The sequence below is a fragment of the Phyllobates terribilis genome, unplaced genomic scaffold (genome assembly GCF_046119375.1).
Source record: "Phyllobates terribilis strain yellow unplaced genomic scaffold, ASM4611937v1 Scaffold_1__5_contigs__length_1240528914, whole genome shotgun sequence".
Lineage (NCBI taxonomy): Eukaryota > Metazoa > Chordata > Amphibia > Anura > Dendrobatidae > Phyllobates > Phyllobates terribilis.
Genome location: NW_027362761.1, coordinates 394,921,610 through 394,948,919, shown reverse-complemented (window position 1 = coordinate 394,948,919; position 27,310 = coordinate 394,921,610).

The following is a 27,310-nucleotide window of genomic DNA, read 5'->3' as shown; positions in this document are numbered from 1 at the left end:
AGGGTCCAGTGACACAGTCATGGCTTCGATGTTCACTTAGAGATACTCCTGCACCATCCTCTCTATGCATTGACTATGTGTCAGACTTCTTGTCTCCTGTGGCCTTGCAAAGGATGGTCTAAAAAAGTGGTGAAATGATTCCACAAAATTGCTGTTACCAGCAGATACTGTGTTACTGTTACGGCTTGAGTGATGAAGACTCGACAGTCCCACGGTTGGCAAGTTAGAACTGTGAGATTCACTTCGTGCACCACTGGTGTTTTGTGGAAAAGCACATGAAAGATTCTGCAACAGCGTCTGCAGATACTCCTGCATGCGTCAATCCCTTTTTATGGCAGGAATTATTTCGGCAAATTTACTTTTGTACCGGGGATCTAAGAGTGTGGCAACCCAGTAGTCGGGATTACTTCGAATTCTGCAATCTGAGGGTCATGTTGCAGGTAGTGCAGCAAGAAGGCACTCATGTGTCTTGCGCATCCAGGAGGACCAAGTCCTTGCTGTGTTGGTAGCGAGGTAAGAATCATGCTTCCTTACTCTGCCCTCTCCCCCCAACCTCGCACAACAGAAATGTGATCAAGGTCTCCCTCATCTGATGAGTCTTCCATGCCCATCGCCAGTTCATCCTCCACTTCTTCCTCGGCTCCTGCACCTTCCTCAACAGTTTGGCTGCTACTATGCGTCCTGGTTAATCCCTCTCCCCCACCCTCCCATGCCTGCCGCCTTGGTGCTGCCAACCATCTGGACCTTGGAGATGATATCCCTTCCGCATACGACTCCTCCTCTACTTCCTCCACCTCCTCTTGTCCCACCACCTGACTCTGAATTCTGTTTAATGTGTGCTCCAGCATGTAAATCACCGGAATAGTCATGCTGATAATGGCATCGTCGTCAGCACTAAACATCTTCGTCGCCATTTCAAAACTGTGCCGAAGGGTGTGTGGCGCCCCTGAGGGTTCAGTCGCCACAGAGTTACTGCATCTCACCCAGAGGTGTGGTATCTCACCCTCAGGTAAGGAAGGCGTATGGCTTGGGACCCTAACACCTGCCTCCAACACATACCCGCCAGTGGGGGTAGGGCGAGATTGCTCCTAAGGGAGAGCACAGTCCCAGGTCCCTAGCTGGTGGGAGGGTCCTATGTAGTGGGTGCTTAGGGGAGCAGCTTAGGGGAGCACATGACAGGGAGAGTATAAATAGGAAGCCATCTTAGAAAAAGCAAGCCAGTCAGAGGAGGAAAAGTGACAGGAGCTGAGGCTCGGCATGAGCTCTGCTCCGGAGGCGGGCCTAGCCTGGGAGGCCCAGGACTGAAGGAGAGAAGAGAGGAGTGGGAGCAGCAAGGCTCCAGGAACCGAAGGGACCCTAGGGCTACGGGCCGTGCAGAAGGCCACCCGTACTCCCGCTGCTACCAGGAGGTAGAGGGGTCAGGCCAGATAAGGGGAAGTGGTCCCTCAACTAGAGGAGAAACAGCAAGGCTCAACTAGAAACCAGAGGCTGCAGCATTTCATGTACTGCAGGCAAAAGTCCACACCAGTCTCACTAAGAAGGTAGCCACATAGGACCCAGGGGACGGAACACAAGTCGCCCGCCAAGGCCCGAGGATACCGGATAGAAGTGTCACTGGGTGTGAGGTGCAGGGAGAAGGCCAGAGAAAGGACACACAGAAGGGGGTCCTACTAAGTACTCCGGAGCTATCTGGGGGTGGACTGAGACCCTCACTGAGTACGCACAGCACGACGGGTGAGATTGCTCTGGTACCTGTAATCTGGACTGCAACAACTGTGAGTAAAGATCTTGGGACTGCATCACACGGACTCTGTGTTCATTACTGACTCCCTGCACTACAACCACCATCATCCACCCACAATGCCCTGAAGCTACACTCTTCCTGTGGTGAGTAATAATACCATTGCTACAAAACCACCAGCTTCAGAGGACTGTTCCGCAGCGGCGGCCCCTTTGGCCGCACTCCACAGGTGGCGTAGTCGGACATTATAAAATCCATAAATACAAATTACCGTTGGATTGACCGCCCTGGGTCACGGACCGGGTCACCGCCAAAGTGACTACAACCCCCAGCATCTACCGGCCCGGCTCAGGGTACCCCACGGCCCAGGGGGCGCGTCAACTTCATAGGTCCCTGATCTGAGACCACTCCTGCAGCGTGATTTGCCCCACCTCTGGATCTCGTTGGCCCAGGCTATACGCCAGAACGTATTGTACCAGGGCTTGTCGGTGCTGCCACAGTCGCTGCAACATGTGCAGAGTTGAATTCCACCGTGTCGGCACACCCATTTCAGCCGGTGAACTGGCAGGCCCAACGACTTCTGTAGAGATGTAAGTCGTTGAGCTGCGGGATGCGAACGGCGGAAGTGAGCACACAGCGACCGTGCCCTCTGCAGAAGGCCATCTAGTCCGGGATAGTGGGCTAAAAATTTATGGACAACCAGGTTTAACACGTGAGCCATACAAGGCACATGTGTGACATTGCCCTGGCAAAGGGCCGCACCCAGGTTTGCAGCATTGTCGCACACGGCCTTCCCTGGTGCAGGTCCAGTGGAGACAACCATTCATGAAACTGGGTCTCCAGAGCTGACCACAAGTCCTCAGCTGTGTGACTCACATTTCCCAGACATTTCAAAGTAAACACTGATGCCTTTGAGCCCTGCTGCCAGCATAGTAAGGAGGTGTGCAGGATTCCTTCTGCGCAGTTAGAAAGCAGGTGGCATTACCAGACAGGCTTTGGGTGCAGGTGGAGGACCGATAGGAGGTTGAGGAGGCAGAAGCAGTGGAGGAACTTTGAGATAAAGAGGATTGACGCCAAACTCGTGGTGACGGTAAGACTTGGACAGCAGCCCCTTGTCCTGCTGTCACCATAGTTACCCAGTGCCCAGTCAGCGACATGTAACGCCCCTATCCATGCCTACTCGTCCAAGTGTCTGTGGTGAAATGCACCCTGTCGCACACAGAGTATCTCAAAGAAGCGGTGATGTTGTGTGCGACATGCTGGTGGAGCGCAGGCACACCTTTCTTTGAGAAGTAGTGCCGACTGGGCATCTGGTACTGGGGCACTGCGACGGACATAAGGTCTCGAAAATCCACTGTGTCCTCCAGGTGGAAAGGCAGCATTTCTGTAGCCAACAGCTTGCAGATGGTGAACCTCTTAGCTTTCTCATGGCTAGGAGGAAATGGTCTTTTACTTTTCCACATCTGAGGGACCGAGGGCTGGCTGTTGTGCTTTGACGGGGTTGAGTAGGGTGTCCCCGGCAAACTGCCGGTCTGTGAGGAAGATGCAGGTGGACATGTTAGGTTGCCTTGATCCAAAGGTGGTGCTCTCGATGTCAGAGAGCGCTCAACACCAGCAGGTGTTTCCACTTCCCAATGAACTGACGACCTGTCAATCACACTGGCTGTTGCAGGCAAAGAGGTGGCAGGTCTGCGTCCAAAAACATGTGTGACTGCTGTCCCCCCGGTCACAGAGGATGAAGAGGCCACGGATGCACAAGATGGGGCAGACGGTGGTTGGCCCAGCCTGCTAGGCCGCTTTGTAGCACAGTGAGCTTCACACTAGTGTTGAGCCACCCCCGTAGTGTTCGGGTTCGGTTCGGTTCGTCGAACACCGGGATGTTCGAGGAACTGTTCGTCGAACTGTTCGTCGAACACCTTAGAACACCGTCGAACACCGTTAAAACCAATGGCAGGCAAACAAAAACACATAGGAACACATAGAAAACACCTTCAAAGGTGTCCAAAAGCTCACAAACTGCTCAGAAGACGCTTTCTTTAAAAAAGCCGGCCGGCAATTCAGCAGCGGCATACACCGGTACCCTACAATTTAGACATGAAGGAATAGAGCATCACACATAGATTAGATAGATAGAAACATGTCAGTCACATATATATGAAGTACAGTGACAGTGTTGCTTACTGTACTTGTCATTTAGTGTAAAGGATTTATTAAAAAATATAATAGTGTTTTCGTGCACCGTCTCTTTAAAAAAGCCGGCCGGCAATTCAGCAGCGGTACCGACAATTTATAACAGACAGAATAGAGCTTCACACATAGATTAGATAGATAGAAACATGTCAGTCACATATATATGAAGTACTGTGACAGTGTTGCTTACTGTACTTGTCATTTACTGCAAAGGAATTATTAAAAAAAATAATAGTGTTTTCATGCACCGTCTCTTTAAAAAAGCCGGCTGGCAATTCAGCATCTGTACCCGACAATTTAGAATAGAAGGAATAGAGAATCACACATAGATTAGATAGATAGAAACATGTCAGCCACATATATATGAAGTACAGTGACAGTGTTGCTTACTGTAATTGTCATTTAGTGTAAAGGATTTATCAAAAAAAATAATAGTGTTTTCATGCACCGTCTCTTTAAAAAAGCCGGCCGGCAATTCAGCATCTGTACCCGACAATTTATAACAGACAGAATAGAGCTTCACACATAGATTAGATAGATAGAAACATGTCAGTCACATATATAATAAGTACAGTGATAGTGTTGGTTACTGTACTTGTCATTTAGTATTAAAATAAAGGATTTATTATTAAAAAAAATTGGCGTGGGGTTCCCCGTAATTTTAGTCTCTAGCGGAGGTTAAGCAGACAGCTGGGGCAGATGTTTGAAGCCTGGGAAGGGGGTAATACCCATGGAGCTTCCCAGGCTACTAATATCAGCCCCCAGCTGAATACCTAGCCTTTACTAGCTATTAAAATGGAGGACCCCCCCAAAAAAAATGACGTGGGGTCCCCCCTAATTTAATAGCTACCAAAGGCTAGGCAGACAGCTGGGGGCTGATATTAATAGCCCAGGAAGGGAGCCATGAATATTGGCCCCCTCCCAGGCTAGAAACACCAGCCGTCAGCCGCCCCAGAAATGGCGCATCCATAGGATGCGCCAATTCTGGCACTTAGCCTCGCTCTTCCACGCTGCCCTGGTGCGGTGGCAGGGGGTAATAGGGTTGGGGTTGATGTCAGCTTATAATGCCAGCTGACATCAAGCCCAGGTTAGTAATGGAGAGGCGTCTATAAGACACCCCCATTACTTACCCCATAGTCAAAGTTAAAAAAAAAACACAAACACCCAGAATAAAGTCCTTTAATTGAAATAAAGACACAATTCTTTATTGTTCTAAATTAAACCATACTTACCATCACGCCCATTCCAGCTGAAGCCAACGATCTCCTGCAATAAAAGAAAAATAATAAAGCAACCTCATCCTTACCTTTCCATGGTTCCCAGGACAGCTTCAGCTCTGCTACATCGAGATGACAGGCTGGACCTGCAGAACGCTGCCATCCAGCCTGTCATCCCGCAGACACTGAGAAGCGCAGGCATGCTTGCGCTCCTCAGTGTCTGACTGTGACGGCATCCAGATGAGCCGACAATGAACTCGGCTCACCTCATGTACGTCACTGACAGCGTGGGAAAATTCTCCTGCACTCAGCGCTTCAGCGTGAGAATTTTCCCACGCTGTCAATGACGTGCATGAGGTGAGCCGAGTTCATTGGACATCACCTCGGCTCATCTGGATGCCGTCACAGCCAGACACTGAGTAGCGCAAGCATGCCTGCGCTTCTCAGTGTCTGCGGGATGACAGGCTGGATGGCAGCGTTGTGCTGCGGTCCAGCCTGTTATCTCGATGTAGCAGAGCTGAAGCTGTCGTGGGAACCATGGAAAGGTAAGGATGAGGTTGCTTTATTATTTTTCTTTTATTGCAGGAGATCGTTGACTTCAGCTGGAATGGGCGTGACGGTAAGTATGGTTTAATTTAGAACAATAAAGGAATGTGTCTTTATTTCAATTAAAGGACTTTATTCTGGGTGTTTGTGTTTTCTTTTAACTTTGACTATGGGGTTAGTAATGGGGGTGTCTTATAGACTCCTCTCCATTACTAACCTGGGCTTGATGTCAGCTGGCATTATAAGCTGACATCAACCCCAACCCTATTACCAAACTGCCACCGCTACAGGGCAGTGGGAAGAGCGAGGCTAAGTGCCAGAATTGGCGCATCCTAAGGATGCGCCATTTCTGGGGCGGCTGACGGCTGGTCTTTCTAGCCTGAGAGGGGGCCAATATTCATGGAACCCTTCCTGGGCTATTAATATCAGCCCCCAGCTGTCTGCCTAGCCTTTGCTAGCTATTAAAATAGGGGGGACCCCACGTCATTTTTTTCGGGGGTCCCCCATTTTAATAGCTAGTAAAGGCTAGGTATTCCGCTGGGGGCTGATATTAGTATCCTGGGAAGCTCCGTGGGTATTACCCCCTTCCCAGGCTTCAAACATCTGCCCCAGCCGTCTGGTTAACCTCCGCTAGAGCCTAAAATTATGGGGATCCCCACGCCAATTTTTTTTAAAATAAATCCTTTATTTTAACACTAAATGACAAGTACAGTAATCAACACTGTCACTGTACTTCATATATATGTGACTGACATGTTTCTATCTATCTAATCTATGTGTGATTCTCTATTCCTTCTATTCTAAATTGTCGGGTACAGATGCTGAATTGCCGGCCGGCTTTTTTAAAGAGACGGTGCATGAAAACACTATTATTTTTTTTTAATAAATCCTTTACACTAAATGACAAGTACAGTAAGCAACACTGTCACTGTACTTCATATATATGTGACTGACCTGTTTCTATCTATCTAATCTATGTGTGATTCTCTATTCCTTCTATTCTAAATTGTCGGGTACAGATGCTGAATTGCCGGCCGGCTTTTTTAAAGAGACAGTGCATGAAAACACTATTATTTTTTTTAATAAATCCTTTATACTAAATGACAAGTACAGTAAGCAACACTGTCACTGTACTTCATATATATGTGACTGACATGTTTCTATCTATCTAATCTATGTGTGATTCTCTATTCCTTCTATTCTAAATTGTTGGGTACAGATGCTGAATTGCCGGCTGGCTTTTTTAAAGAGACGGTGCATGAAAACACTATTATTTTTTTTAATAAATCCTTTACACTAAATGACAAGTACAGTAATCAACACTGTCATGGTACTTCATATATATGTGACTGACATGTTTCTATCTATCTAATCTATGTGTGAAGCTCTATTCTGTCTGTTATAAATTGTCGGGTACCGCTGCTGAATTGCCGGCCGGCTTTTTTAAAGAGACGGTGCATGAAAACACTATTATTTTTTTTGATAAATCCTTTACACTAAATGACAAGTACAGTAAGCAACACTGTCACTGTGCTTCTTATATGTGTGACTGACATGTTTCTATCTATCTAATCTATGTGTGAAGCTCTGTTCTTTCGGTTCTAAATTGTCGGGTACCTGTGTATGCCGCTGATGAATTGCCGGCTTTTCATGTTTCACTGTTGGCACTGTTCCCATCGATTTGGGCAATCACTGTAATGCCACAACCACCATGGCTGTGGCATTACAGTGAGTGGCAGACAATCCCTGCATGATTGGTGCTCTAAATAGCGCCAGACATGCAGGACACGCTTTTGGTGCACGAACAGTTATCGAACATAACCTCGAACAGCCGAATTTTTTGCAAATCGTTCGGGTTCGTCGAACAACTCGAACACCGCCCAAAACAGCTTGAATTTGAGATTGGCGAACAGTTCTAGTCGAACACCGCTCATCTCTACTTCACACTGCAACTTATGCTTCATATCCATGTGACGGTACATGCATGAAGTACTCAAACTATGGATTTTTTTGCCTCTACTTAGCTTTTGGTGACAAATATTACAGATAACACGAGTTGGGTCATCCTTATCGATCTGAATAAATGCCCAGGCTATGCAAGGCTTAGAGCCCATGCGACCTGAAGAGCCACTACGACTTGTGGTCAGAGGCAGAGTTGTGGTTGAGGATGCAGCTGTTGACGTGCTTCCAGTACTCCGTCTCTGTCCAGGAAGGCGCAACCTAACCTCGTCGTCAATAGCATCTGTGACGCCCCGCTGCGCTTGGTATCACAGATCCTAGAAGAGTGTATTGATGGAATCCTCCACAAGAGGCCCCCATAAACATTCACACATCTCCACCTTCCACCTCAGACCAGCAGAGGGAGCCCGTTAGGGATATAAATAGGGAAGGTGGAGCTAGGCAGTTCAGTTCCTCTGAAGAGTTCCTGCAGTAGAGAAGCCTAAGAGAGGTCAGTCTGCAGTGGAGCTCAGTCTAGTCTAGAGAACTCAGTTAATAGTTCAGCAGTGGAGCACAAGGCTCCTGCTAGCTAGATTCAGGGAGCCCAGATACAGCTTAAGGTGTGCCGGCGCCATAAGATCGGTGAAGCGCGGCAAGCTGCCGTTAGTGTGTATAGCCTAGTGAAGGCCCGAGTAGGCCGAAGGCGAGTGGCGAGTTAGTACATAAGGGGCAGAGGAGCTTAACCAGCTCACCACGAAGCATTTACCGGACACCGGATCCGAGCTTACCGGGATCTCTATGACCCAGTAAGGCATAACCGGAATCCCTGGAGAACTACAAGTCCCAGGATCGCTAAAGTGCTGATATGTAACAGAGCCAGGAGACGCTTAGGCCCCTCATACTGGGAGCGTGAACTCCAAGAGAAGGCCCAACCACAAGGTCAGCCAGCGCAGGACAGAGACAAGGTTAGACCTAGCTCCAGGCAGGTCAGAAACTTACTACGCAGAGGCAAGAAACAGGAGGCCCTACACCCGCTCATTGGGAAGGATCCTGATATGCACCCTTCACCCTAGAGTGCTCCGGGATGTGCCTGAATTTCCTCCAGTAAAAGGTACTGAAGTGACTACCGTGTCCGTTCCCGTTCTTGCTCTGACCCAGCTGGGTCTCGCCTGTCCTGCATTCCCCCTGCATACGCTGCCCTGAGACCTAGCTCCACCTGTGGGGAGCTATACCATCGAGCTGCCTTATCACAGGCCTCAGTGGACTGCTGCAGCGCTGGTGCTTCTCACCAGATACCACAGGTGGCGTCACGAACTCTTATAAAATTAACAATTATCCCCCCTTTTAAAGAGTGACCCCAGGGTACAGGCCAGGGAGCCGACCACCGCGACATCCCCAAGGCCAGGCAAAGGCCCGGGTGACCTCATCGACTGGCTGACTGTGGGTTGACAGTAAGTCGGATCTACAACCTTGTCATCATCACCCTGTGTGTTATCACACCCGTTGTCCTCAAAGCCAACCTCTTCCTGCCCTGACCGAAAAGTCAAGTTGGTGCTCCAATCAGGTATTTGAGTCTCATCATCGTCTTCATCATTGTCTCCACCAACAGGAGTTACAGTTTGGGAACGAGGGTCTACATTATGCTCAGAACCTTCTTCATCTGGTTCTGGATCCGACTTATAAAGATTCTGGGCATCAGTGCAAATCATTTCCTAATCTGGATTAACAGAAGCTCTGGAGCAGACCTCAGTTTCCCAGGCTATAGTATGAGTAAACAGCTCTGCAGACTCAACCATCTGTGTTACCCCATACTCAGACGGGCAGCTGGAGACTTGGGAGCTGTGAGGAAGCAAGTGCGATTGGGGTGACACCTCTGAGGACTGGAGTATTTGTGATGCTGAAATTGAGGTGGAGGAGAGCCCACTTGAAGGAGCACCCGGCGACACGGAGGTGGCACGGGCAGGAACGGACTGGCCGTGTCGGCTTCTCACTTTTTGGATTTTAGAAGGGCATGACATGCCTATATCTGTGTCTCCCCCTCCTTTTACTCCTCCATCTCTTTTCTTTTCACATGACTATATGTACTTGTCATTTTTCCATGTGTTAGTTATGTCTTCTGAGCAGTCTGTCAGCTTTTGGACACCTTTGAAGGTGTTTTCTATGAGTTTCTATGTGTTTTTGTTTGCCTGCCATTGGTTTTAATGGTGTTCGAAGGTGTTCGACGAACAGTTCGACGAACCAAACCGAACTCGAACACTATGGGGGTGGCTCAACACTAGTGGACACAGAGGATTTTCGAGACCTTATGTCCGTCGCAATGCCCCAGTACCAGATGCCCAGTCGGCACTACTTCTCAAAGAAAGGTGTGCCTGTGCTCCACCAGCATGTCCCACACAACATCACCGCTTCTTTGAGAAACTCTGTGTTTGCCAGGGTGCATTTCACAACAGACACTTGGACGAGTAGGCATGGACAGGGCCGTTACATGTCGCTGACTGGGCACTGGTTAACTATGGTGACAGCAGGACAAGGGACTGCTGTCCAAGTCTTGCCGTCCCCACGAGTTGTGTGTCAGTCCTCTTTATCTCGAAGTTCCTCCACTGCTTCTGCCTCCTCAACCTCCTCTCGGTCCTCCACCTGCACCCAATGTCTGTCTAGTCATGCCACGCGCTTTCTAACTGCGCAGAAGGGATCCTGCACACCTCCTTACTATGCTGGCAGCAGGGCTCAACGTCATCAGGCGGTTTTTACTTTGAAATGTCTGGGAAATGTGAGTCACACAGCTGAGGAGTTGTGGTCAGCTCTGGAGAACCAGATTCATGAATGGTTGTCTCCACTGGACCTGAAACCAGGGAAGGCCGTGTGCGACAATGCTGCAAACCTCGGTGCGGCCCTTCGCCAGGGCAATGTCACTTACGTGCCTTGTATGGCTCACGTGTTGAACCTGGTTGTCCAGCAATTTTTAGCCCACTATCCCGGACTAGATGGCATTCTGCAGAGGGCACGGTCGCTATGTGCTCACTTCCGCCGTTCGCATCCCGCAGCTCAGCGACTTACATCTCTACAGAAGTCGTTGGGCCTACCACTTCACCGGCTAAAATGCGATGTGCCTACCCGGTGGAATTTAACTCTGCACATGTTGCAGCGACTGTGGCAGCACCGACAAGCCCTGGTGCAATACATTCTGACGTATAGCCTGGGCCAACGGGATCCAGAGGTGGGGCAAATCATGCTGGAGGAGTGGTCTCAGATCAGGGACCTATGCACCCTTCTGCACAGTTTTGAAATGGGGACGAAGATGTTTAGTGGTGACGATGCCATTATCAGCATGACTATTCCGGTGATTTACATGCTGGAGCACATGTTAAACAGAATTCGGAGTCAGGTGGTGCGATAAGAGGAGTTGGAGGAAGTAGAGGAGGAGGAGTTGTATGCGGAAGGGCTAACATCTGCAAGGTCCAGACGGTTGGCAGCACCAAGGCGGCATGCATGTGAGGGTGGGGGAGATGGATTTACCAGGGCGCATGGTAGCAGCCAAACTAGTGAGGAAGGTGCAGGAGCCCAGGAAGAAGTGGAGGACGAACTGATGGAAGACTCATCAGATGAGGGAGACCTTGATCACATTTATGTTGTGCGAGGTTGGGGGGAGAGGGCAGAGGAAGGAAGCATGATTGTTACCTCGCCACCAACACAACAGGTACTTGGTGCTCCTGGATGCGCAAGATACATGAGTGCCTTCTTGCTGCACTACCTGCAACATGACCTTCGAATTGTCAGAATTCGAAATAATCCTGACTACTGGGTTGCCACACTCTTAGATCCCCGGTACAAAAGTAAATTTGCCGAAATAATTCCAGCCATAGAAAGAGATTCACGCATGCAGGAGTATCAGCAGAGACTGTTGCAGAATCTTACATGTGCTTTTCCACAAAACACCAGTGGTGCATGTAGTGAATCTCACAGTTCTAACTTGCCAACCGTGGGACTGTCGAGTGTTCAGCACTCAAACCGTAACAGAAACACAGTATCTGCTTGTAACAGCAATTTTGCGGGAATCATTTCACTGCTTTTTTAGCCCATCCTTTGCAAGGCCACAGGAGACAAGAAGTCTGACACATAGTCAACACCTAGAGACGATGGTACAGGAGTATCTCCAAGTAAACATTGAAGCCATGACTGTGTCACTGGACCCTTGCTCTTTTTGGGCTTCCAATCTGGATAAATGGTCGGCGCTCGCCACTTACGCCTTGGAGATCTTGTCATGCCCCGCAGCCAGCGTTCTCTCTGAACGTGTGTTCAGCGCTGCTGGTGGTGTGCTGACAGATAAGCGCACGTGGCCGTCCACTGAGAATGTAGACAGACTCATGTTCATAAAGATGAAAAAATCATGGATCCGCAAGGACTTTTCTACCCCTGTGTCATCCTGGGGAGTGTAAAAGCTTGAGGATTTCGTAAAATCACCTCACCAACCGTTTTAAGCTTTCAAATTACTAATAAGTTTTAGCTGCAATCTTGTCTGGAAAATAATTTTGGGCCTGTAGCATTGTGCGGTACTCATTCTATTATGCCATCTATACTAAGCTCAACCAGCTTGCAAATTACTAATAATCTTTAGCTGCATCTTGTCTGGAAAATAATTTTGGGCATAGTAGCAGTGTGTGGTACTCATTCTAACCAACCGTTTTAAGCAACTCTGGGGCAATTGATGCCACTTAAGTGGTGTCTGTGCACCAAATTTTTGGAAAAAATGGAGACTCTTTTTGGATTCTCTTGCTTTGTTTTATGTGACGTTGCCATCGTCAATTAGAGGTGGGTTGGGTCTCCCCCCCCCCTTTTAACCGTAAGAAAATACATACACTATGGCTTGGGGTAACACAGATGGTTGAGTCTGAAGAGCTGTTTACTCAGAGGTCTGCTCCAAAGCTTCAGTGTCTGCTAGTCAGCGTAGTAACCCAGCTGCGAAGCAAGCTGCACCGCCTGTGTATCTAATAATGATTTTTAAATGCATCTAGCCTAGGCAGACTGTGGGGACACCTAACCAAACCCAGACACTCAGCCCCCTAACGCCCCCCTTTCATTGACAATACAATCATGTAACTCTTACAACTGGATGGGTGAGGATCGGTCACAGCTTTATTAACTGTTTATACTCATTCCATTAGAAATGCATTTTATTTCTAAAATAATTCAGCTTGTTGCAGCATGCCCTGTGTCTCCAGTCACCACAATGGCAAGTTGGCCAACAAGTGTAACTCTCCAACATATCCTTTCTATTTCCAGGCCACGGAGGATCCTGCGTACTCGTATGCAGGACTCCGACCCCCAACCATCACTCTTAACGCTTGTTCCACTCCGTCCTGGAGTCCTGACAGGAATATGTCCAGTCCAATATCCATTAAGTGAACACCGTCGGGCAGTATGAGGCCTGCTTTATCTCCTTCCAGTTGTCGGTGTCGTATCACTACACAGCCATCTGAATATTTATTACATGCCTTGTCCGTTCGATGATCGTGATGTCTCACGCACCTTGCCATACCGTTCTCGGCACAATCTCTGACCATACTATAGTTAGTTTTGTGAAAAATTCTCTGAAGCGCTCAGTGTCTAGTTTCATTACTGCCATTAGCTATGCGCTCTTGTGATAAGCTATGTCGTTTCCCCCGGCCTGTATAACTAAGATGACCGGACCTCTTGCCTCTCTCCCTACCTTGATTACCTCCATTAGTGCCTGTGGCCATTGCAGGCCTCTAATACCTCTCCAGTTCAAATATGTGTTATGAAACTCTAACTTCCTCCCGCCTGGGTGGACTTTCACCCTTCTTTCTGCACAATATATATACGAGTTCTTAATCATTGCATAGCAAAAAAACAGCAAAGAAGTGGTATTTATATGTCATGTCCTGCTATGCACCTGTTCAAGGCTGAGTTAATCAGAAATTTAAACACACATACCATGTTAAAATCGTATAGCATAGAAACAATGCATATATATGTAAATAATCAAAAAGAAAAAGAAAAGAAGAAAAAAGGAGCATATATAATAATAATCTATAAATGATCACTCATAATGATACATCAAATCATGCCTGATGTTTAAACCCGCTGGTACATGTGTATTTAAAGTATAAATCCACCAACTTTCTCTATTAAGGAGCTTTCTCCTATAATCATCCACCAAATCTCCCCCAATCGCCACGGCCCATGGAGGGGCCACCACAGTCAGTGAATCCTTCCTTAGTTAGTATAGAGTCTACCAATATTTTGGGCGTATTAGCCCAGCTGCAAATCAAGCTGCACCGCCTGTGTATGTAATGAGAATTTTTAACTGCATCTAGCATAGGCAGACTGTGGGGACCCATAACCAAACCCAGACGCTCTGCATCTAACACAGCCAATCATTTGATAGTATTGCTAGTAGCAGAGTCGCATGGGCTCTAAACCTTGCATAGCCTGTGCATTTTTTCAGATCGCTAAGGATGACCCAACTCGTGTTATCTGTAACATTTGTCACCAAAAGCTAAGTAGAGGCCAAAAAATCCATAGTTTGAGCACTTCATGCATGAACCGTCACATGGATATGAAGCATAAGTTGCAGTGCGAAGCTCACTGTACTACAATGCAGCTTAGCGGGTCGGGACAACCACCATCTGCCCCACCTGTGTAATCCTGGGGAGGATAAAAGCTACTGCGTAGTCTTTTCCAAAAATTTGAGGGAATTACCACGGGAATGGTTTGGAAGAGGTATAAAAGTTTAGGTAGGATATTCATTTTTAGTATACTTATTCTGCCAAACCAGGAAAAATCCTTCACCGTCCAAGAAGTAAGATCTTTATGGAGTTGTTCAATAAAGGGCCCAAAATTAAGATAGCATAGACGGGAGAGGTCTCTATGAATAGGAATTCCTAAGTATTGGGAATATGGATTTGGGGAGGGAGACATCGAGGGCCTCAGACTTTGCTACATTGTTTTTAAAATTTGACCATGAAACAAAGTGATCTATTTCAGCCACAACAGCAGGGATGGATATATGTGATTGAGTGATATATACTAGGACATCATCAGCAAATGCAGAGCACTTGTAATCGGTGCCTCCCACCTCAATCCACCTAATATTGGGGTTATTGCGAATTGATGAGAGCAGGTGCTCCATCACTAGGATGTATAAGAGAGGGGACAGAGGACATCCCTGCCTTGTCCCATTGGTGATTATGAAAGGTGATGAAAATGTTCCATTTATCTTCAGCCTAGCTGACGGATTGCAGTGCAGGGCCATGATTTTGGCTATAAAAGGGTCCCCTAGACCCCTACCCCAAGCTTTTTAAGAGAATAATATATGGCGTGCCAAGAGACTCTATGGAATGCTTTCTCAGCATCCAACGAGAGTATCTAATTACAAATTTTTAACTGCATCTAGCCCAGGCAATACTTTGGGCCTAGTAGCAGTGTCTGCTAGTCAGCTGAGTAGCCACCGCCTGTAGATCTAATTACAAATTTTTAACTGCATCTAGCCCAGTAAATGCTTTGGCCCTAGTAGCTGTGTCTGCTAGTCAGCGGATTATCCCACCTGTTAAGCAAGCTGCACCACCTGTAGTATGGACACTTAATTTTTTCAAAGGAAATGCTTCGGGCCCCCAGGACACTCAGTGAAGAGCATCGGGGAGGCCCCCCAAGGCACAGGGGCTGGGACTGGTGGTAGGACACCTTGCGGGGGACCGCCAAGCTCGATCCTTATAAAAGCTTTTTAACTGCAGCAGCTTTAGTGGACGCTACTGGAGCTGGAATTCCCACGGCATCAGACTTGCCCTCCAATAGATCCTTGTAAAAGAATTTAAAGTGTACTCATTCAAATTAGGGAGACAATTTAAAATAAAAAGCTTAGACCTGCCTCCACCGCAGGGGGGCTCGCTCGACCCACCAGCGGACAAGCACCAGTATTGGGAGAGGGGGGCTGGCTGTCAGGGTCCACCGCAGCTCTGGCACAAACCCGGCGACACGGAGGTCACACGGGCAGGAAAGGACTGGCCGTGTCAGCTTCACACTTTTTTGGTTTTAGAAGGGCATGACATGCCTATATCTGTGTCTCCCCCTCCTTTTACTCCTCCACCTCTTTTCTTTTCGCATGACTTTATGTACTTGTCACTTTTCCATGTGTTAGTTGTGTCTTCTGAGCAGTTTGTCAGCTTTTGGACACCTTTGAAGGTGTTTTCTATGTGTTTCTATGTGTTTTTGTTTGCCTGCCATTGGTTTTAACGGTGTTCGATGGTGTTTGACGAACAGTTCGACGAACATTTTGACGAACATACGGGTGTTCGACGAACCGAACCGAACTCCTACACTACGTGGGTGGCTCAACTCTAGTGGATAAGGCCTGTATAACATAGAATATATGCTCCAAGATGTTTCAAACTCAGATCTAACCAGCTGTCTCACGTTATTCACAGAAAAAAATGGATTTTTTTTTACTTTGCATGAGCTCTACATACAGCTGAATTTCACTGCCACAAAATGACAAGGTGACATATGATATGCTGTATCACGTTTGTCACAGAAAAAAATATTTTTTTACGCTTGGTAGCAACAGAAAAACAAGGTCTGTTTAGTCAGTCTACATCTTAATTTCACCACCACAAAACAACTAGATGGCTTATAGAGGACTGTATGACGTTTGTCTCAGAAAAAAAACATTTTTTTTACTCATGCTAGCAGCAGAAAAAAAATGGTTTGTTTACTCAGTCTATGCCCAGCTTACATGTCCAAAGGGGTCACCGACTGGTACAACAGGAGAGAGGACCCTTCTTGCGAGGACCCAATATCACGGACGTGGTTTGTGGAACCACTGTGCCTCAGACCCCGAAGAGCCTGGGGCATGACTAAGCGAGCACCGGACTGTTCACTAGAGGCTCTGATGGTGAGGTTAGACTTGGCTCCCGATGAATGCCATTTGCCACTCCAGAACAGACCAACGGACGCGCAGCAGCTGGACACAGTAGGACAGACTAGATGGTGCAGCAGGCAGAGTCTGTATCAGAGTGCAGCAGGCAGAGTCTGTATGAGGAGTGCAGCAGGCAGAGCCTGTATCAGAGTGCAGCAACCCAGGAGATGGAGACCTAACCAGGAGTGTTCATATTGCCCTAAAAGAGGGCCTAACAAACACCCCTGAAGTTGCATCAATTTCACTAGAGTATAAGTATTGCAAAGGACGCCAAAACCAGTTCCTCTACAGCCAGCCCAATAAAGGGAGACCCAATCATGATTCTCCACATTTCAAAAAATTAGTGGCAGACACTAGCAATGTCTAATCAATTTCACTACAGTAGAAATAGTGTAAATAGGACCCACACCTGTTCCAGTACAGCCAACCCAGGAGATGGAGACCTAACCAGGAGTGTTCACATTGCCCTGAATGAGGGCCTAACACCACTGAAATGACATCAATGTCATCAGACTACAAGTAGTTTAAAGCAGACCCAAACCTGTCCTACGTCAGCCAACCTAATGGATGGAGACACAATCAGAATTCTCCACATTTCCCAAAATTAGGGCCAAAAACCTGCAGCAGCAGAAAAAGCAGGCACAGAAGCCATATCACAGACTGCAATTTCAAGAGATCAATGCAGCACAATCAAAACGACAACATCGTCTAGTCTCTACAGTCTGCAATTGGGATGCAAAAGTCCTTGGAGATTCATGATTGCTATGGATCCGGGTGGTGGAACCTTTGTGCTGCGGTGCAAGGAGGGGCCAGAGGGGCGTGACTAAGTATCAACTCATTCTGACCAAGGTCATACGGCGGCTCAGTCGACTCCGTGAACCAGGGAGGAACCGAGCAGAGGGACCAGGTGCCACTCGGGGACCGACCTTGTATGAGAGCAGGCTGACGAGTGGTCCGGGTAGACAAGCAGGCTGATTAGGCAGATAGTCAAGCGAGTGTTCCGGGTAGGCAAGCTGACAGCACAACAGGTAGCTGGCTGGTACTTCCAGGTAAGCGGGCAGGCAGGCACGGCAGGTAACAGGCAGGTGCTTCCAGGTAAGTGGGCTGGCAGGTACGGCAGGTAACAGGCAGGTGCTTCCAGGTAAGTGGGCTGGCAAGCACGGCAGGTAACAGGCAGGTGCTTCCAGGTAAGCAGGCAGGCACGGCAGGTAACAGGCGGGTGCTTCCACGTAAGCAGGCGGGCAGAGCGCATAGACAGGCTGGCAGACTGGACTGTAGACAGACTGTCGGGCAGAAGAGAAGTCAGGCTAGCGGACTGAGCAGAAGAACAGATTGGCGAACAGGACTGACTTGCAGAGGACCTGGGGGCTGAAGCAAAGTAAGAATCACAAAGCAACAACCTTACACGGGCGCCTCCATATTGGATGAGGTGCCTCTTATAGGGAAAGCCCTTCGGTGATTGGCGAGGGACTTTTTAGGATGGCGCGCATGGCCCCTCTAAGAGGGAGGGAGCATGCATGCACGCACCCTAAGCACAGAGCCAGGGAAGCTGTGTGCACCAGCAGCAGCTGCAGGGAAGCTGGAAGATGCTGGAGCAGGACCGCGGCGGTAAGGGGGGCGGCATCTCTGCCTGGCAGGGAGCAGAGATACCGATGCTACAGTACCCCCCCTTTACGCCCCCTCTTTTTCAGGCCAGCAAGAAATTTTTTAAGAAAAAGAGGGGCATGGATGTTCTCCCTGGGTTGCCAAGACTTCTCCTCCAGACCAAACCCCTTCCAATCCACCAGAAAAAAGGTTTTTCCTCTTAGGCTGCGTGCACACAATGCGTTTTTCATGCATTTCCACTGCGGAATTTCCGCAGCGGAAACGCATCAAAAATGCATGGTAATCCGCACCCCATGGTCCCCAATGGCATTCCGCAATGTCAATGCACATGCTGCGGATTTTTCCGCAGCGTTTCTGCAGCGCTCATAAATCCGCAGCATGTTCATTAATTTTGCGGAAGCGCAGCGGAACTGCCGCCATTGACTTGCATTGAGACGCATAATATCCGTGTCTGTACATTTGTACAAGCGGATAATATGCGTTTCAATGTGCGGATGGTACCCAGTTCTGGAGGAGAGAAGACTGTCATCCAGACCAGGGTGCCATTGTACCTGTAAAAAAAAGAATAAAATAAAAAATAAAGTTTATATTCACCTGTCCGGCGGCCCCTGCAGCGCTTCTTCTTCCAGGACCTGAGATGACGCAGGCTGTCTCGCTAGATGCCGGCAAGCCAGGAAGAAACCAGGAAGCAGCGCGACAGCACACGCGGCGGGGGATCGGTAAGTATAGCTTTATTTTTTTATTTTTACGGTCACACTGTATAAATCCATGCCGTTTGCATGGATTTATACAGTGTGACCTAGTTGTCAAGCACTTTCCAAGTGATGCTATCGCCTGGAAAGTGCTTGTCAGTCCACATGCAGAAACACATGCGTTAACACATGTGGATACGCATGTGAATCCGCATGTATTCCGCATGTATTCTGCAGGAAAAACGCATGCACAATCTGCATGCGTTTTTTCTGCCAGGGAGATGCAGAAATGCTGCAGAAATTTTCTGCTTCATTTCTGCATCGTGGGCATATAGCCTTACCCTTTTGGTGGCCAAAATGTTCTCTACCTCATAGACATCCTCAGCGGAAACTGGAGCTGGAGAGGTACCTGGATCATTAGAAATAGAATTACGAACAACTGGTTTGAGGAGAGATACATGGAAGGAGTAGAGAATCCATAAGGTGGCTTGGAGTTTTAGCTTGTAAGCCACGAGATTGATTTGCTTGAGAACCTCAAACGGACAGATGAACCGCGGACCCAACTTATACGATGGAATTTTGAGCCGAATAAGTTTGGAGGAGAGCGAGACCCTGTCTCCCGGACGAAAAAGAGGCGGATCCAGACGTCTCTTATCGGCATGTCTCTTCATCCATTCAGAGGACTGAAGAAGTGCGGATCTAGTGTTTTCCCAAATAGTAGAAAATTCGCTGACCAGAGACTCTGCGGCAGGATTGTCCACTGAAGCGGAGACGGAAAACGGGATCCGGGGGTGTTGACCGTAGACCACAAAGAATGGGGATTTGGAAGAAGACTCACTCTCATGGTTGTTATAGGAGAACTCGGCCCAAGGTAGGAGCTTAACCCAATCATTATGATGAGCATTGACGAAATCCTGGAGAATGGTGGTAAGGACCTGGTTGATACTTTCCACTTGACCATTGGACTGAGGATGATAAGCAGAGGAGAAATCCAGGGTGACATCCAATAGCTTACACGTAGCTCTCCAGAAGCGAGAAGTGAACTGGACCCCGCCATCAGACACAATGGGAGGGGTAGGCCATGGAGACGAAAGATATGAAGGATGAAGTCCTTAGCCAGCACAGATGCGGACGGGAGACCAGGCAGAGGGATGAAGTGGGCCATTTTAGAAAAGCAGTCAGCGACCACCCAAATGATGGTACAACTGGCAGAAACAGGGAGATCAGTAATAAAGTCCATAGCAATGTGTTGCCACGGGGCAGAAGGTACAGGTAGAGGCAGGAGACGGCCGGCGGGCAGATGCCTAGGAACTTTGTTACGGGCACAGGAGGAACAAGCCGAGATGAAATCCACAACATCCTTGCGTAGCGAAGGCCACCAGTAATGCCGGGCGATGAGCAGGAAGGTCTTCCTCTGGCCAGCATGGCCAGCTAGTTTGGATGAATGACCCCAGAGAAGAACCTTCTTACGATCCAGAACTGCTACAAAAGTCTTACCGGGTGGAATACGAGACAGGTCAAACGGGGCCACGGTCATTACTCTGGAGGGGTCGATGATATGCAGAGGCTCCTACTCTTGGTCAGACGACACGAATGAGCGGGATAGAGCGTCGGCTTTAACGCTCTTGTCAGCAGGACGGTAATGTAGAGAAAAACAGTATTGGGCAAAGAACAGAGACCTCCAGGCCTGACGTGGATTGAGTCTCTGGGCGTTTTGTAGATAGGCCAGATTTTTGAGATCTATGTAGATGATCACCAGGTGCAGAGCCCCTTCCAACAGGTAGTGCCACTACTCCAGCACCAATTTGATGGCAAGCAGCTCACAATCTCCTATGGAGTAGCTGCGCTCAGACGAGGAGAAGATCTTGGCGAAAAAGAAGCAGGTTACCATTCTCCCGAATGGGGATTTCTGGGTGAGCACCGCTCTGGCTCCGGAGGAGGAAGCATCAATCTCCAGGAAGAACTGCTTGCTGCAATCCGGGTGGTGCAGCACAGGGGCAGAGGAGAAAGCTTGTTTTAGGGAGAAGAAGGCCTCCTCCGCTTCGGAAGTCCATTCCTTGGGATTTGTTTCCTTACTGGTGAGCGCAGAGATGGGAGTGGCCCGGGAGGAGAAATGAGAAATGAAGAGGCGGTAATAATTTGCGAAGCCTAGGAATCGCTGAATCGCCTTCAATCCCTCCGGTCGGGGCCATTTTAAGACGGCAGAAACCTTCTCGTGATCCATCTGAAGACCAGTCTCGGAGATAATATTTCCCAGGAACGGAAGGGAAGTCTGCTCGAAGAGACATTATTCAAATTTAGCGTAGAGACTAGTGTTGAGCGAGCACTAAAATGCACGGGTGCTCGAAGCTCGGGCCGAGCTCGCCGTGATACTCGGGTGCTCGACCCGAGCAACGAGCCCAATGTTAGATTATGGGAGACCCGAGCATTTTTGCGGCGGCACCCCGGCAGTCTGTAGAAAGCCTAAAAAGTACCCAAAACGATAGTGACAGTGCTCAAAAGACATGGGGACAGCATGGGCATTCTCCCAGGAAGCATTTCTGACCCCCAAGTTACTGCTGTCAACAACGTGGTCAGAGGTATTAAGCCACTTTCACGGGCTCACAATAAAACGTTCAAAAACGCAACTGAAGCGGTTTTCCTGTGAAATATGTTAAGGAACTTCCTTTCCAGGGTAAAGACTTGTGTATAAGGTAAAATAAATAACCAAAAACAAAAATAATCCTCCACACCTTGGGCTATGTTCACAAGTAGCATTTTTTATACGTTTTTGCACTTTTGTATTGCTTTCAACCGTGACAAATGCATTCATCGGGATATGTCATTTTAACATTTTACAATCTTATCTGGCCATGTGCTGTGTGACACATGCATACAGTGCTGAAAAGACATGGGAACAGCATGGGGAAGACCCCTGGAAGCGTCTCTGACACCCAGGTCACTGCCTAAAAGTGTGCCCATCTGAAGTGATCTTTTCCGCATCAGAAGATGCAGACTTGCAACTATCCCCGTGCAAGTCCCAGGGCAGTGTTCAATTGTACCTCCCCCATTCCTTGCAATGCAAGCGCAAGTATGCAGCATGCCTCCCACCCACCCCCAGGCTGCAATACCATACTGCTAGCTTGCTTGCACTTGATATTGAGCCTTTTAGGCATGTGGAGGCGGAATCTGGCCACCACGTCATGCCTGCGTCGGCAGCCTGGTATCAATACTCAGTCCCCAGCCACCCGGCGGCCGGGTGTCCATTCCCGGTCCCGTGTCCATACTCGGTCCCCAGCCGCTCCGTGGCCGGGTGTCCACACACGGTCCCCAGCCACCTAGGGGCGGCCGGGTGTCCATAAATGGTCCCCAGAAGCCCATATTTCTCCTGTCAACTTCTTCCCACACACTTTTCTTAGCCCGGCCTGCATTAGGGCAGCATTGGACGAGCCCACCAGAGAACCAGACTCCTCTGATGGGCCCTGGCTTCTCCATCAGGGGAGTTTAGAGTGCCAAGGTGAGGAGCATGATGATAATAGAAGTTAGCATCTGCTTTGCTTTCTTGGAATGCAAGCGCAAGTGTGCAACTTGCCACTCACCCACGCCCAGGCTGCAGCACCATACTGCTAGCTTGCTTGCACTTGAAATTGGGCCTTTTAGGCATGTGGAGGCGGAATCTGGCCACCATGTCATGGCTGCGTCGGCGGCCTGGTATCCATACTCAGTCCCCAGCCGCCCGGAGGCCGGGTGTTTACGCTCGGTCCCCAGCCGCCAGGGGGCGGCCGGGTATCCATACTCGGTCCCCAACCGCCCCGCAGCCGGGTGTCCACACACGGTCCCCAGCCGCCCCTATTTGAAGGACAGCCTAACCACAAACACGTGAACAAGTGAATGTGGCCAGGGATGGTCCATCTCACGCCTTCACACTGGGTTAATATTGTGGAAGCCGGGATACAGTTGGACACTGGGATGCAACACGTCCTCCAGACATAGAGGATTGCGGGTCCTGGGTCAATCAGGCTGCAACACAAAGTTAAAAAGGTAGACAGCAGCAGTGGTCGGCCTCCTACACAACGAGTAAATTATTCATGATCATGAGGCCATCCATCTCCTTAGCTTTCTGTTCCTTGGAATGCAAGTGCATGTATGTAGCGGAGGCTAGGCCTGAGCTGGTCAGCGTTTTGGCGCATATCCTACCTCCTCCGATGATTGCTGGATGTTTTCCTGCTACTATCCCAGTTCTATGACTCCCGTTAAAACAAAGCTTCAGGTGATGAATGATGGATGAGGTGGTGGCAAAGGAGAAAGAGCAGGAGGAACAGGGACCATTCACATCAATATCAGGCCAGTCAACCTCTCATGTCTTGTAGGATATGTTTCTGTACCAAAAGGAGCGGTTCAGCTACACAGATATAGGGCATACAGTGAGTGCAATGCCTACCAAAAATTTTGAGGCACTCCAATGCCCCTTGGAACTGACATGGAGGTCAGAGGGCCTTAACTAAACCGTTTTTTCCATTTATAGCAACTGGGTCTCCTGTGCACTGTTGGTCTAAGCAGTGAATGGAAGGCTTTCCAAAAATTATGAGGAACTGCAATGGCCCTTGAAACAGACGTGAATTACAGCATACTAAAAACCTTCTAAGCATTATTGGGGAGTGGGTCTCCCTTAGTGTTCGCCTATGCATTGAAAAGCAAAAGCTGACTAAAATTAGGAGGAAATGCAATGCCTGTTGGAAGAGTCATGGAGGTTAGAGTTAATTAAAAACAACATTTCAATGCCCCTTGGAAGAGCTGTGGAGTTCAGAATGGTTTAACAAGATGGTTTTAATGCCCCTTGGAAGAGACGTGGAGGTCGCAGTAGCTTATCAAGATGGTTTTAATGCCCCTTGGAAGAGACGTGGAGGTCTCAGTAGCTTAACAAGATGGTTTTAATGACCCTTGGAAGAGACGTGGAGGTCGCAGTAACTTAACAAGATGGTTTTAATGCCCCTTGGATAATTGGTGGAGGTCGCAGTAGCTTAACAAGATGGTTTTAATGCCCCTTGGAAGAGACGTGGAGGTCGCAGTAGCTTAACAAGATGGTTTTAATGCCCATTGGAAGAGACGTGGAGGTCGCAATAGCTTAAAAAGACGGTTTTAATGCCCCTTGGGAAAGTGGTGGAGGTCGCAGTAGCTTAACAAGATGGTTTTAATGCCTCTTGGAAGAGACGTGGAGGATGCAGTAGCTTAACATGATGGTTTTAATGCCCCTTGGAAGAGACATGGAGGTTGCAGTAGCTAAACAAGACTGTTTTAATGACCCTTGGAAGAGACGAGGAGGTCGCAGTAGCTTAACAAGATGGTTTTAATGCCCCTTGGAAGAGACGTTGAGGTCGCAGTAGCTGAACAAGACCGTTTTAATGCCCCTTGAAAGAGACGTGGAGGTCGCAGTAGTTTAGCAAGACGGTTTTAATGCCCCTTGGGAAAGTGGTGGAGGTCGCAGTAGCTTAACAAGAAGGTTTAAATGCCCCTTGGAAGAGACGTGGAGGATGCAGTAGATTAACAAGACGGTTTTAATGCCCCTTGGAAGAGATGTGGAGGTTGCAAAAGCTTAACAAGATGGTTTTAATGCCCCTTGGAAGAGACGTTGAGGTCGCAGTAGCTTAACAAGATGGTTTTAATGCCCCTTGAAAGAGAGGTGGAGGTCGCAGTAGCTTAATAAGACGGTTTTAATGCCTCTTGGGAAAGTGGTGGAGGTCGCAGTAGCTTAACAAAAGGTTTTAATGCCACTTGGAAGAGACGTGGAGGTTGCAGTAGCTTAACAAGATGGTTTTAATGCCCCTTGGAAGAGACGTGGAGGTCGCAAAAGCTTAACAAGATGGTTTTAATGCCCCTTGAAAGCATGGTGGAGGTTGCAGTAGCTTAACCAGACGGTTTTAATGCCACTTGGAAGAGCGGTGGAGGTTGCAGTAGGTTTTAATGACGGTTTTAATGCCCCTTGGAAGAAACGTGGAGGTCGCAGTGGAATAAAAAGACAATATCAATGCCCCTTGAAAATGTGGTGGAGGTCACAGTAGCTTGACAAGATGGTTTTAATGCCCCTGGGAAAAGTGGTGGAGGTCGAAGTAGCTTAAAAAGATGGTTTAAATGCCCCTTGGAAGAGACGTGGAGGTCGCTGTATTTTTAACAGACGCTTTTAATGCCCCTTGGAAGAGACGTGGAGGTCCCAGTAGCTTAAAAAGATGGTTTTAATGCCCCTTGGAAGAATAGTGGAGGTCGCAGTAGCTTAACAAGATGGTTTTAATGCCCCTTAGAAGAGCGGTGGAGGTCGCAGTAGCTTAAAAAGATGGTTTTAATGCCCCTTGGAAGAGACATGGAGGTCACAGTGAAATAAAAATACAATATCAATGCCCCTTGAAAATGTGGTAGAGGTCGCAGTAGCTTAACAAGACGGTTTTAATGCCCCTGTGAAAAGTGGTGGAGGTCGCTGTAGCTTAACAAGATGGTTTTAATGCCCCTTGGAAGAGTGGTGGAGGTTACAGTAGCTTTACAAGATGGTTTTAATGCCCCTTGGAAGAATGGTGGAGGTCGCAGTAGCTTAACAAGACGGTTTTAATGCCCCTTGGAAGAGTCATGCAGTACAGCATCTTAAAAACATTATTCCCATTATTGGGGAGTGGGTTTCCCATAGTCTTTGCTTATGCCTTCCAAGCAAAAGCTGATAAAAATTAGGACGGAGGAACTTGCAATGCTGGCAACACGGACCAAGGTTACCCTCGTGGTATAGTGGTGGTGGAGGCTGAAGATAAGGAGGAGAGCAAAATACAGCTGAAATGAGGAAGCGTATACCCATGTGTGGGTGTGAAGCGGTGCATGGGAAAACTCCTCCAGAAATAAGACAGTGGATTTGACATTAAGTTACTCTGCTGTCATTTGGTGGTGATGAGAAGTCTGGCCCAATCCAGCCCTTGTTCATTTTGATAAGGGTCAGCTTGTCAGCATTGTCAGATGACAGGTGAGTGCGCTTATCAGTTATAAATCCCCCAGCAGCACTAAAAACATGCTCCGATAACACTCTAGAGGCAGGGCAGGCCAGGACCTCCAAGGCGTACAGAGCGAGTTCATTCCAAGTGTCCAGCTTGGATACCCAATAATTAAAAGGCACAGAGGAATCACGGAGGATGCTGGTACGGTTGGCAAGGTACTCCCTCACCATCTTTTGAAACTTTCCACTCCTTGTGAGAGTATCCCACACCTCAGGGCCTGTAAGCTGGGCGGGTCTCAGAAAACTGTACCAGAAAGTTTACAGTGTTCCCATGCCTATGCTGGATTGGAGTTGTGTCTCTCTCGCATGTACACCAAGGTTGGTGAATGAACTGCGACCTCTGCCGCTTGTGTGTTCAGATGGGAATTTTTTTAACAGTTCTGCAGCAAGGGCCTTCTGGTACTGCCCCATTTTTGTAGACCTCTCCACCTCAGGAATAAGAGAGTGAAAGTTTTCCTTGTAGCGGGGGTCTAAAAGTGTCACCAACCGGTAATGACTGTCACCCAATATTTTTACATCGCGAGGGTCACGGTTAAGGCAGCGTAACATAAAGTCAACCATGCTTGCCAGACTGGTAATGGGCAAGACTTCCATGTCCTCACCAAGATGATGACTGACCATGCTCACCTCCTCCTCCTCCTCCTCCTCCCTGTCCTCAGGCCACCCACGCTGAACCGATGGTATGATCGTTGTACAGGTACTACCGTCTACAGTGCATGATACCAGCTCTTGTTCTTCTTCCTCCTCCTCCTCCTCCTCTCCCTCATTGTCCCCCAATGCACATTGGGATGAGATGAGTACTGGGGGACTGCGATGGCTATCAGTTTTCGGAAACCATCTGTATCTACCAGGCGGAAAGGCAGTATGTAGTGCCGGCGTCCCTGCCCTCTGCTAGGCAGGGATGCTGCTCCCCTCACCGCTCTGCCCCGTGCCCGGCGTCCCTCTCCCGCTCTGCTGTCAGCGCGCGCTCCTTCCCGGCGTCCTCCTCCCGCTCTGCTCTCAGCGCGCGCTCCTTCACGGCCCCTGTGCTTAGGGCGCGCGCGCTCCCCTCCTCTTAAAGGGGCCGCGCGCGCCGTCCTAAGGAGTCCCCGGCCAATGGCCGGAGGACTTCATCATATATAAGGCACCTCCTCCAAAATGGAGGTGCCCGAGCAATGTTGTTTGCACCTGTGTCTCACCTGTGCTTCAGCCCTCAGGTCCCGTTGCCAGTTACCTGTCAGATTCCTGCCTGATTACTTGCTACCTGTCTGCTAGTCTGAGGTCCGACGGTCTGCCTTACTACTCCTGTCAGTCTGTCTAAGGACCAGCCTGCCCGCTCACCTGGGAGCGCACCTCAGCTACCTGCCTGCTTGCCTGAGGTCCGACGGTCTGCCTTACAACTCCGGTCAGTCTGTCTATGGACCAGCTTGCCCGCTCACCTGGGAGCGCTTCTCCGTTACCTGC